This window comes from Stenella coeruleoalba (assembly GCF_951394435.1).
Source record: "Stenella coeruleoalba genome assembly, chromosome: 16".
NCBI classification, from domain to species: domain Eukaryota; kingdom Metazoa; phylum Chordata; class Mammalia; order Artiodactyla; family Delphinidae; genus Stenella; species Stenella coeruleoalba.
In genome coordinates, this window is record NC_137162.1 from 6,603,790 (window position 1) to 6,617,288 (window position 13,499).

Consider the following 13,499-nt stretch of genomic DNA (forward strand, 5'->3'; position numbering starts at 1 on the left):
CCCAGCACAGTCGGTGGCACAGCCTTGTCAGTGATGAATGAAACCGATCCTGAGCGCATTTCTCAATCTGAAAGTTTAAAGTCAGGGATCAACCTTGTATGCTACAGGGCCAGTGGGGATTTCTAAATTAGACCTGAGCCTCTTTGGAGAGAACAGAGTGCAGGGGACTTTGGCAAGGTAGAGAGCGTGTACCGGGCAGCTGCTGCCAGCTTGGCCGAGTGGAAATGCCACCCAGTGTGGTCAGTTCTCACATTTCAACAGAACCTGGAGTTCTGGACTTTTACCAAAAAATCTTGATTTGTAAAACTTGTGCCAAATAAAATTCATCTACCGGTCAGGTTTACCCCACGCACTGCCAGTTTGCAGCCTGTTGTAAAGAATACTATTTGGAGAGAAAGTCACGAATTAGAGAAGACATCTGCTTTCTGAGAGTGAGGTCTATGGCTTTCCTTTTTTTTCTGTCTGTAAAATGAGGAGAGTAGGTTGGCTGAGTGTGACTGCAAAAATGGAATGATCTGTCCCCAAGTTATGAGATTGGATGTTGGAGAATTTTAAGCAGAAGTGTGATAACCTCTCAATGATCCTTCAGCAGCAGGAAATGGAAGCAGGATACCTTAAGGGTCCTCAGAGCCAGAGTCCCCATGATTGTGTTCTGTGAGTTCTGTCTTTCCTAGCAGTCTTGCCTACCAGGCCACAACGTGGAATATAATATGTGTAAACATCAGGGCTTCACATATGATGGCATAGCTTAAAATGGCCCCTTTGGGTCCTATAACAATGTAAAAACATCTTCCAATAATGCACGAGAGAGGTAGCTGTAAAGAAAGACCTATAAAAGGCTAAAATTAGAAAAAGACTCAGAAGACACTGTGCCAGCTTACCAATAGAGCTGCACTGAAATGTCATGGGTGATTTTTTCCCCTGTTTTTCTATACTTTTTTGTGGTAAAAATACACAGAACATAAAATTTACCATTTTAAGCAAGTGTCCAGTTCAGTGGCATTAAGTATGTTCACATTTTTGTGCAACCGTCACCACCATCCCTCTCTAGAGAATTTTCATCTTGCAAAACAAAATCCTGTACCCATTGAACACTAACTCTGCAATCTCCCCTACCCCAGTCCCTGGAAAGTGGTTTTCCTTCTCTATGAATTTGCCCATTCTAGGACTTCGTATAAGTGGATCATATAGTATTTATCCTTTTGTGGCTGGCTTGTTTCACTTAGCATAATGTCTTCAAGCTTCATCTTTGCCATGGCATGTGTCAGAATTTCCTTCCTTTTTAAGGCTGAATAATATTCCATTGTATGTATTTTTGTTGTTGTTATCCATTTATCCATGGATGGACACGGGTTGCTTCCACCTTTTAGTAATTGTAAATAATGCTGCTATGAACGTGAGTGTACAAATACCTGTTCAAGTCCCTGCTTTTAATTTTGGGGGGCATATATTCAGAAGTGGAATTGTTGGATCGTATAGGAATTCTATTTTTAATTTTTTGAGGAACTATACTTTTTTGTATTTTGCAAATTTTCCACAATAAGCATGTATTGCTTTGGTATGAGGAGGGGGGGAAAGCCTTACTTTGTGCCCTCGGATTAGTACCCAGTGTTGAGCTTATGGTCAGAGTGTGAATGAGTAGCAAATGCGAATAAGTTTTGTCATTCAAGAAAATATGGTACTGACCCCATGGAACTTCGCTCAGTCAGAGACTAGATTGCTGACCTGCTGGCCCAGTCTTCACCTTCAGCTCAGAATTTATCTTAAAAGAGCAGAGAGGTGGTAGCAAGTGCTTGAGAGAATGGGGATGGGCTCCAGACTTCACCTGGAAAGAGGTGAAACTTCACCTCTGCCACGTAGTGTGTTGTGTGACCTTGAGCCTGTTACCCAACCTTCAGAGTTTTGGTTTCCTCTTCTGTAAAAAAGGAATAATAATACCTTCCTTGCTGGTTTAAATGAAGATTAAGATCTTGCGTGTAAAATGCTTAGCCTGGTAAATCACACAGAGTATGTGCTGGGTAAAAGGGTGGCTGCTGTTATTGCTGATCTCAGAGCAGCAGGACATGGTTAGAAAGTGTGGGTTTGAGGTGTGGCTCTTTCTTACCAGCAAAGAGGCCTTAATCAAGTCAGTTCCCTGTCTCTTTAAGGAAAAGTGACCATCCCCCCTGCTCAAAAGTCGCTGGGTAAATCTAAAGTGCAAACAAATATTACTGAGCATCTACTATGGGGAAGAAAGTCCCTCAGAAAAGCCAGTGGTTCAGAGGACCCAGCCCATTTTACAGATGCAGGAATTGAGACCAAGAGGAGAACAGCATAGACCAGAACCCAGGCTTCAGCCCCTCTAGCACAAGCTTCTTCCACTCCACCAGGCCTCTCGTCAAAGTTCAGAGTGGCTCACATACAATCCTCCTTGTCTAAAAGCTTGAGAATACCCCTGCCTCTCCTTCTCTTCCTGCCTTCCTCGTATTGCTACAATACAGGTAACAGGTGTCGACTGAAAAACAAAAACAAAAACCGTGCAACGGGGCTTTCCTGGTGGCGCAGTGGTTAAGAATCCACCTGCCAATGCAGGGGACATGGGTTCGAGCCCTGGTCTGGGAAGATCCCACATGCCACGGAGCAGCTAAGCCCGTGTGCCACAACTACTGAGCCTGCGCTCTAGAGCCTGTGAACCACAACTCATGAAGCTGCACGCGTAGAGCCCATGCTCCGCAACAAGAGAAGCCACCGCAATGAGAAGCTGGCACACCACAACAAAGAGTAGCCCCCTCTTGCTGCAACTAGAGAAAGCCCGCGCACAGTAACAAAGACCCAACTCAGCCAAAAATAAATAAAAGAAAATAAATTTATTAAAAAAAAAACCGTGCAACATGAGAGCTGTGAGTTCAGTTTCATTTGGGGCTTACTGAAGACTATAGCCCAGGAGACGGCTTTCAGATAGCTTGGAGGAGCTGCTTGGAAGAGGTAGGGGGGAGGTCAGCAAATATATGATTCTGGTAACGGGGGTCCATGCAATCAAGCACACATATCGGTAGAAGGCTGCTGCTAGTCACAAGGAGCTGACATCTCCGTTAGTGATTTTAGTGCTTTTATAGGTATGAGAAGATGCAAGAAATTGGGTTCATAAAATTTTCTCCTGAAAATATCTAACTATTGGAAGGCCTGTTCTGCCAGGTTTTCCAGAGCTCAGAGTGCCTCGTTCCTGATCTCTGCCCTGAATTCCTTTCAGGGTGTGTCAAAGGTCAGCGACTGCAGTGGCTGGTAACTTCATTCTTGTAGAGGCAGAGGGCGAACGACATTCTTCAGTTAGCACAGGAGTTTCTTACAGCAGGGAGCTTTCAACTTGGTCACAGAAGTGCAGGGAGAAAGGATTTCCCATGCTGTATTTCTACCACACTTGCAGCTTCAATCTGGATGAGACTATTCTTTTCCCAGAGCTGCCCTATCAGAGTCCCACAACCCAGATGGCATAAACAGCAGAAATGTACTGTCTTGGGCTTCCCCCGTGGCGCAGTGGTGAAGAATCCGCCTGTCAATGCAGGGGACACGGGTTCCAGCCCTGGTCCGGGAAGATCCCACATGCCAGGGTGCAACTAAGCCCGTGCGCCACAACTACTGAGCCTGCGCTCTAGAGCCCGCGAGCCACAGCTACTGAGCCTGTGTGCCGCAACTACTGAAGACCGCGTGCCTAGAGCCCGTGCTCTGCAACAAGAGAAGCCACTGCGATGAGCAGCCCGCGCACCGCAGCAAAGAGTAGCCCCCCACTCGCCGCAACTAGAGAAAGCCCGTGCACAGCAACGAAGACCCAACGCAACCAAAAATAAATAAATTTTTTTTTTTTTTTTGCGGTATGCGGGCCTCTCACTGCTGTGGCCTCTCCCGTTGCGGAGCACAGGCTCCGGATGCGCAGCCTCAACGGCCATGGCTCACGGGCCCAGCCGCTCTGCGGCACATGGGATCTTCCCAGACTGGGGCACGAACCCGTGTCCCCTGCATCGGCAGGCGGACTCTCAACCACTGCACCGCCAGGGAAGCACTAAATATTTTTTTAAAAAGGAAATGTACTGTCTCACAGTTCCAGGGGCTAAAATTCTAAGATCAAGATGTCAGAAGGGTGGGTTCCTTCTGAGGCCGTGAGGGGGAGTCTGTTCCAGGCCCCTCTCCCTGCTGCTGGTGGTTTACTGGTACATCTCTGACTTTCCTCAGCTTGTAGATGCGTCACCCCGATCTCTGCCTTCATCTTCACTTAACGTTTTCCCTGTATGTCCCTGTGTGTGCAAATTTCCCTTTTTTATAAGGATGCTAGTCATAAATGATTAGGGCTCACCCTAATGACCTCATTTTAACTTGACTGCATCTGCAAATAGCCTATTTCCAAATAAGGTCACATTCTGAGGTCCTGGGGGTTAAAAGAATTCAAAATATAAATTTTGGATTCGGTCCCCCACAGAGGCCAAGTACAGGGGCTTGCCATTTCACTGCTTGCTCTTCATAGCAAGTGACTGGATGACTGGTGTTTGAACTTCTTGATGGGAACAGCTAAAGGAGTCCTGTGTGAAGGTGTACATTGGCCACAGTGACATATTGCTGAGAAGGGGTTAGTTTGTTCACTTTTTGTGAACCCCCTTGCCTGCCCCGATCCCTAGAATACTCCAGGCTCTAGTAAATGAAAAGCATCTTAGCTGGCTTTACCCATCTTAAACGTATTCCGCATGAGTTTGATGCTGAACACCTTTATTTGTTAATCCCAACAGACCTTCTGTACAAAGTGGTTAGAATAAGGATACTTCACCCTAAATCATCTACCCCAGCAGAATACAAAATCGGAATCAGAGGAGCCCCAGACCCAGAGGTGCACTTTTGAAGCCTTGCTTCCAAATCCTGGCAGTTCGCAGTAGGAAGTACCTTGACTGTCTCTTTCTCAATACTTCGCTTACCGTTCTGTGGTTGTCCATCCTCCCCCACCAGCCTTGGAGTTCCTTGAGGGTGGGCACTAAGCCTGACTTGTCCCTTGCCCAGCATCCAGTACCCAGCATCACAAAGAAGAGACTCAGTGTTTCTTGGGTAAATGAAAGCAATATGGCAGAGCCCCTCTCCTGCCTAATTGAGAGCCAGCTTTCTGGCCTGGAAGACCAGCTTGTCCTTTCTTAGTTCTCCTTGTGGCTAAAATTCAGGAGCTTCTACAAGTGGACAAGGCAAAACAAGGTACACCTGGAACCTCAAGGAGAAAGTCATACCAAAGGGCCTTGCTCATTTGCTCCCCAAGTGCATTGCATGGCATTCTTCCCTGACTTGCCTATAATCCGGAATGCCCTTCTCCACGCCTACCCTCGCTCTGGTGTCTCTCACGTGTGTGTATGGGGCAAGGGGAATGCTTCTGGAACCTCTCTTGACCTCACTGCCTCCCTTGCCAGTTATGGCCTTATTTCTCCTGCTCTTCTTAATAGCAGTACTCTTCTTATCTACAACTACATCTCTATGTCCACTTTATTCTGTAACTTATTCTGTTATGAACTGAATTTTGCCCCTCAAACTCCTATGTTGAAGCCCTAACCCCCAGTGTGACTGTATTTGGATATAGGGCCTTTAAAGAGGTAATTAAGATTAAATGAGGTCCTAAGGGTAGAGCCCAAGTCCTACAGGACCGGTGGTGTCCTTAAGAGGAGGAGACACCAGGGGTCTCTCTCTGCACAAGCACAGAGGAAAGGCCATGTGAGCACACAGCAAGAAGGCAGCAGTCTACAGGCCAGGAAGAGAGGCCTCACCAGGAACAAACCCTCATGGCACCTTGATCTTGGACTTCTAGCCTCCAGAACTGTGAGAAAATAACTGTCTGTTGTTTAAGCCCACTAGTCAGTGGTGGTCTGTTAATGGCAGCCCAAGCTAAGACACACTCCAATCTGTTTTCCTTCTCCTTTGCCAGGACCCTTCTACCCTGCATCCCTGACTGACATTGTTCGAGTGCTTTAGGGCTCTGTCCTGGACCCCCTTCTTTCCTATCCATAATCTCACACAGTCCCAGGACTTTAAATACCATCTGTACACTGATGACTCCCAAGTCTTTGTCCTTTGACCTGACTCCTTCCCCAAGCCCAAAGCGCCTGCCTGATCTCTCCATTTGGACGTCTAATACCAGTACTCTTCAACTTCTAGCACTATGATACAGCTAGTAAATGGTAATATTCAGCACATTTCCATAAATAGACGAGGATTTACAGTTTACAGCTAAAGGCAGTCAGCCCTGGCTGGGGTGGGCGGGAGGCGATGGGAGTGAGTTCTGGCTGCCCTGGGCTCTACCCAGCTGCCCCCCCAAGGGCTGAGAGGACCCAGACCCCAGGCACACCTGTGAACCTATTCCCAGGACCGCTGACGCTGGCGGAGAAGAGGCATTCTGAAGGATAGTCTGTGTCGTTCTTCACGTCCTGACATGGTGCTACTGTTCTTGCAGTTGTCCAGTTGGAGTCACCTTGATTCCTTTTTCTCTCTACCCTGCGTCCAGTCCAAGTCAATGCTGTTGGCTACACCTTCATAATATATCCAAGTGCAATCACTTTTCCCCACTTCAAATGCCAATCTGGTCCAAGCCCATAACATCTCTCACCGAAAGTGTTCCAGTATCCTCGCTATTTTACTCCTTTCTACCTCCAGGCTTTTCTCCACACGCCTGCAAGTGGTCCTGTGAAACTCTAAGTCAGAGCAGGTCAGTCCTGTGCTCAGAATCCTCCAGTGGTATCACAGCTCATTCAGATAATAGGCAAAGTCCTCACCACAGCCTGAATGGCCCTGCACTGTGGCTCTGAGCCCGGGGCCCGTCTGCTCCCCCTTGGAGCTCCCTGGGCTCTGGCCCCACTGCCTGGCCACCATTCTCATACTTGCCAGACACTGTGTTACTGACACCTCTCATATTTCTTGGACAGGAATAAGAGTCTCCTCATTTCTAGTCCTGCATTTTTTCCATTCCATCAAGCTGTGTAAAACATTTGTGAACATCCATAGCATTATAAGGAACGTGACTCCGTCATTTACTGTCCAAAATGGGAGACTTTTGAGAGTGCAGTTGGGTGCTGTCAGTAATTACACCAGAACGACAGCTGTAAACTGCGACTGCCTTGGACAGACTGGTATACATGGTCACCTGTATGATCAGGCCACCCAAGATGACTGTTCTCTTACTCTCTGCACATCCCCTGCTCGACCAGTCCCTGCCTCACCTACACCCTACGCACCTGACTGACCTTTCCTCTCAGCTGTAGCGCCTATGATATAATCAGTAAATGCCTGTGTACCTGCTCCTGGCGCCAGCTGGTGAGTTTTGAAATCTTTGAATCCGAACTATCTCCACTATGATAATTTATCAAAGGGGCGGCGAGGGGCGGCCCCTCTGCTGGTTTCCCATGCAGCTGATGAGCCAACCCGATGTCAGTTCTCCCCGTAACTGGTAACCGCCCTCTTCCCCAGGTAGCAAGGACTGCTGCCATGTCCTTCCCGCTGTCTGCCACACACGGTGGGGTGTCACTCCAGGACCCCGCTTCAGACACGTAAGATCCCCCGTCCATTCAACTCCTGATGTCTCTGTCACTGACTCGGGGATCTCTCTTTGGTCTTGAGGCTGGGCAGGTACAGGGCTTGCAAGCCTTCAGGGTGCAGCTGAACTTCGCCCCACCTATAAGGATAAAAATTCTGACATCTCCCCCACTCTTCCTGCCCAGAATAGAAGAAGACTGTGGTGAAATCCCTTCCTGTGTTAAGTCTCAGGGACTCGGGGTAGAGGGAAATAAATAAAACATAATTAAGGTTAAACCCCAAATGAAAAGCTTCATGGTTGAGTGAAAATGTCATGCTAAGTACTAGTTCACGTGGAGGCTCATCACCCACCAGGAAGGGCTGTGTCGCTTCCTCCAGTCTTTAGATGGTGTGATGGGCATGAGCTGCTGGGGGGAACTGAACTCAGACCCCAAGGCCTGGGCTCAGTACTGGCTCTGCCTCGGACTTCCCGTGTGAGCTCGGGCAGGTCCCCCTGCCACACCCCAACCTCAAATTCCTCAGCTGAAAAGGAAGGATTGGCCATGCTGGGAGCACACACACAGGTGCTTTTTCTTAGGAGATAGTCCTGTAGACAGCACCAAAAATCAGTTCCCCTCTGTCTAGTTGCCTAGGGCTTCTGTAACATACACCACAGAGCACATGGCTTAAGCAAAAGAAGTGTATTGTCTCCCAGTTCCGGAGGCCAGCAGTCTGAAGCCCAGGTGTCTGTGGGGCATGCCTGCCTCCTCTGAAGCTTCTAGGGGAGGCTCCTTCCTTCCTCTTCCAGCTGCTGGGGGGCCCAGGTGTTTCTTGCCTTTGGCAGCGTCTCTGCAGTCTCTGCCTCCTTCACATGGCCTTCTGTCTGCCTCTATCTGTGTCTAGATTTTCTTCTCTAAGGATGCCAGTCGTGTTGGATTAGTCATAGTTATGTGGGACACTCTAATCCACCATGACCTCAGCTTAACCTAGTTACATCAGCAAAGACCCTATTTCCAAGTAAATTCACATTTGTAGGTACCAAGGGTTAGGACTTCTTTGGAGGGAGCACAGTTCAATCAATTGTGTCTTCCATGAGAGCTAGGGCACCTACACCTTTTGGGCTGACTGTATTTCCTCTGTGGTCCTAAGGATGGGAAACCGTGTGGGTGAGAAGTAGCAATGTTTGTCTTTCTCACTCTTGTTGGCTACATTTTGGAGATGACAGGAATGTGGGTTTCTTGAGCTAGGAATGACAGTCTGCACTGAACTCTAGAAATATCCCGGTCTTTCCCTTGGCCTGTGAGAAATTGCAGTAATGCCACCATCTAAGCCCCCATGATTGTAGAAAGCAAGCCATTGGACAGAACCTGGAGATTCCAGGCAGGGAGGTCGTTCCTGGTTCACAGAGCAGCTGGTGATCACGTGTGCCTTCACAGGGGCCCAGCTGCCCCGTGAGCCAGGACTCCCCTGGCGAGTGTTTCCTTTGCTACGAGCTATTTCTGTCACCTGGTCCCTGGGCCTTTGCTGCAGACCCTTGGGCACTGCAGGACGTTTTGGGAATGCCCTTCCCTTTTTGAGAAAGTGTCTGTAGACCTTTCTCTGAGCCTTTGGATTCTGCCCTGGGCTGGATGTGCCCAGTAGTTCAGGGACTGGTACCTGTCCATTATGGGGTGTGAGGGTGAGGGAACACTCTCAGCTTTAAACTCTCAGTTACTGAGAAAAGTACCAGGGTGTTAGCACGGCTATCCGTGTGCACGTATCAGTTGATCCCTTTCTCAGTGAACCTGATGACATGGCCTTTGGCGTGGCCAAGAAGCATTAGCAACGGTTCCTCTTAATTTTATGTTAGAGATGCTTTGAGCAACGGCAGAAAAGGGACAAGGGTAGTATTTGATATTTATTTGTCAAGTCCTGCAGCCCATCTCATGGAATTTCTTAACAGTTATCCCTAAGGCATCAGTTTTATCACCTGAGAGAACCACAGAGTAGAACCCAGAAGAAATATTTTCTGTTTGCAGTGGGTAGATTGGTTTTGCTCTCACATGTTTTCATTACCAAACTAAGAAGCACTTTGCACTAGAGTGATACTTTATGTCTTTTTAAAAATTATCATTAATTAATTTATTTATTTTTGGCCGCGTTGGGTCTTCATTGCTGTGCAGGCTTTCTCTAGTTGCGGTGACCAGGTCATTGCGGTGTGTGGGCTTCTCATCGCGGTGACTTCTCTTGTGGAGCTTGGGCTCTAGGCACGTGGGCTGCAGTAGTTGTGGCTCGTAGGCTCAGTAGTTGTGGCGCACGGGCTTAGTTGCTCTGCAGCATGTGGGATCTTCCCAGACCAGGGCTCGAACCCGCGTCCCCTGCATCGGCAGGCGGATCCTTAGCCACTGTGCCACCAGGGAAGCCCTTTATGTCTTTCTACCTCTCTGTCTTCCCAAGCACTTGGGTGTGCAGCACAGCGCAGGGGTGAGAGCACGGGCTTTGGGGCTGGGCTGCCTGAGTGCGGCAGCTCTGCCGCTCATTGGTCCAGGGACTTTGGGTGAGTTTTGTCCCCCATATGCCACAGTCTCCTCATCTATAAAGTGGGATAAACCTCATAGCTTTAATGCATGTAAAGCTTCTAGAACAGTCTCTGGCATGTAGTAAGTGCTCAATTGTTATCTCCTTTGAGTCACTCAGCGGCCTTGGTGGGGCAGAGTTTATTCCCATTTGACAGGGGAGAAAAGATCACATCATGGACAGTAAAGCTGGTCTCTTGGCCCTTCATCCTGTGCTTGTTCTGTGACCCCACACTTCCCTCCTTGTGTTGCCCCAGAGAGAAAGGGGAAGAGAAAAGGGCAAGCAGAAACCAGGGAAGGAGAGGAGAAGTAAATCCATCAGCAAGACGCCTCCCACTGGAACTAAGATAAACCCAGACTCCCTAACAGGACCGGATAAGGCCTGTCTCCCCACTCTCCGCTGTACATTCCAGCTGCGCAGACCTCTCCCACCCCTCAGGCATGCCAACCTTGGAGCTTAATCCTACTCAGGCACCACGTCTAAGTCTAAGCATTAGGTCCTCGGGAAAGCTATTCTGGCCTCTGTATTAGTTAGGATATGGGTTCCACTGCTCTAACAGAAATCCAAATAGCAGTGGCTGAAACAGGATAGAACTCTCCTTTTCTCTGATGTAAAAGCCCTGGCTGACTGGTGCCTCTGCCATACCAAGGGGTCCTGCTCCTTCCGTCACCCCCAGGGCGTTACCCTCCCCTGCAGTAGAAGGGGCTGACCACCTGGCCCGCACTCCCGCCAGCCGGGAGGCAGGAAGGGGAGGGCAGCGGCGCAGCACTTCCTGCTAAGGCAGGACCTGGAAGTGTGCACGTCCCTTCGATGTCCATCCTGTCGGCCAGAACCTAGTCACCTGGCCACATCCCGCTACACGTTTTTATCTTGGGCAACCACGTGCACCGTTATTATGAGGGGCTCCATTCATATGAGGGAGAAGGGAAGAGTGGGTGTTCGGGGGCAAGTGGCAATCCCTGCCACCCCTCCTAGTCCAAATAAGACTTACCAGTTATGTTTCCACAGCATCCTGACTTTCCTTTCATAACGCTCATTGCACTGTGACTCTGTCACTATTTTTACTTATTTGTAGTGTATCTGTTTTACCCTCCCATTAATACGAGGGCAAGAATCGTATTATATACCCAGTGCCTGGTTCACAGTAACTGTCTACGAATATTAGTTGACTTCCTGATAGGATTACACAGCACAAAGCAAGCGTTTAGGTGGGACTCAAAGAAGGAAGACATTTATCTTCATCCTGGTCCCAACCATTTCAAACCAGGCTGTGGACAGACGGTCTCGCATGGAATTACGTCGGTACCTCCTGTTAGCTCTGCCTTCAGTGTGAATCCACGGTCCAGCCGCTTAACTTCCCTGCTCCTGAGACCGCCTGCACGCCTAGTCTGTGGTGGCTAGCCTTGCCCCAAAGCCTGAGGTCTCTCTGAAGTGTGAATCCCATCGCTGTCACTCCTGCTTCAACCTTCCAGTGGATTCCCATTTCTCATGGAACCAGAGCCTCCCTTATCCTTCGCTCTTGAGCCACGCCTACCCTTCCCTCCTGGAGACACCCCGAGCCCCTTTCTGACACTTGAACATTTCTGCCCCTGCTGTTACCATTCAGATCTCAACTCAGATTCTCCTGCTCAGAGAGGTCGCCCTGGAGAGGTAAACCCACACCCCAGTCACCTCTGCCACGTCACCTCACAGCCTGGAGTGCTTGAACTTGTCCACGCCTCCAACAAATAATGCAGACCGCACCTCCCTGAGGGAGGTCCCAGGCGTCACTGCCTGAGACCACTATAGAAACACTTGTGTGAGAGATTGGCTCCTGGTATCTGAAAGTAGTACTAACAGATGCTTTGGAAACTTGGGGATGTGTATCCTGGAACCTAGAACCAAGGTGGGGGGAATAGGATAAGGCTGAGTAGGGGTCTGTGGCTACAGGATGCCTGCTTCACAGCATTACGCTCCCACTTTTTAATCCCCACAATAGTTGCTTGCTTTGCACGCCGCAGAAAGATTTATGCAGAAAATGCCAAGTTCTACCTGCCACTTAGTGACATGCCAGACTCCTGGAGCCCCCAGATTGGAAGGTGTATCAGTCAGGGTTCCACAGAGAAACAGAGCAGTAGGGGATATATGTCAGGAGACTTAGTGCAAGGAATCACCTTGTGCAGCCTGAGGACTGGCGAGGCAGGGCTGAAATCCACCGTGCAAGCTGACGGGAAGGGCAGGCCAGGCTAGGGCATGAGCTGCAGCTGTGGCCACAGGCAAAATTTCTTCTTCCTCAAGGAAACCTCAGTTCTGCTCTTCAGGCCTTTCTTTTGACAGAACCAGGCTCTCCCTGATTACCAAGGATCACCCCTTTTACTAAAAGCCAGCGTGCACGTGGTCTCAGGAGCGGGGAAGTTAAGAAGCGGCTGGACCGTGGATTCATGTTGAAGGCGGAGTTAACAGGATGTACCGACGTAATTCCACACGAGACCATCTGTCCACAGCCTTGTTTGAAATGGTTGGGACCAGAACGAAAATAAGTGTCTTCCTTCTTTGAATCCCACCTAAACGCTTGGTTTGTTCTGTGTGATCCTTTCAGTAAGTCGACTTGATCACATCTCTAAAATACCTGCCCAGCAGCCCCTAGGTTAGCATTTGTGAATAAATGGGGAAAACATCCTCGCCAAGCTGACACCTAACAGTGACCATCACTGAAAGGGAGATTCCTGATTTCTGTGGGAGACACATTCTGAATAACTTCAGGAAATGATAGAAACGATGCTACTGCCCATTTCCCCAAATGCCCTGTCTCTCTAGCTAACAGCTCGACAGCAGCATTAATTGAACTTGATTTCATAATTATTATTAGTTCACCCCAGTTTGGTTGCTTAGATACAAAGCAATTCATTTGGAGACAATTTTCCTAAGGTGTCCCACAGATATTATAATGTTCCAGAAGTATGTTCAGTAATAATTTATAAGTAATGGCTCCCAGAGTTAACACATTTCTGCTCCAAGCAATATACTTTCTTTGACTACTGTCAACCACTGTATAATATTTATTAAGTCACTAACTGGTAGTCTAATGCTACTTGTGCATTTCCAGCAGAGTTTATCTTGCAGGTCTTGGACAGTATTTGATTTGAGGCTTTGGGGATGGTTATAATGTGCTTTTACCCCCTTGACACAAAAGGAATTTAATATTTATTGTAAAAACTTGGGGGGTAAAACAGAAAGAGGTAGAGAAGAAAATAATCACCCTAACCTACCACCAAAGAATATTCTTTCGTATATGTGTATATATAAAATCTGAAAATGGTACCTTAATGCAATTCTGAATCCTGTTCTTTTAAACTTAACATTATTTTGTGATTAAATAATCCATATAATTAAGTTGTTTATGAATATTTTAATGATTTCATATAACTGTACCATGATTTATTACACCATTCTCTCATTGT

General features: G+C 48.2%; 1 protein-coding gene across 5 annotated transcripts in view; it reads left to right on the forward strand.

Moving 5' to 3' along the window:
• UROS (uroporphyrinogen III synthase) overlaps positions 1-13,499 on the forward strand; it is a 34,381-nt gene that overhangs the window by 618 nt on the left and 20,264 nt on the right. The window lies entirely within an intron of this gene.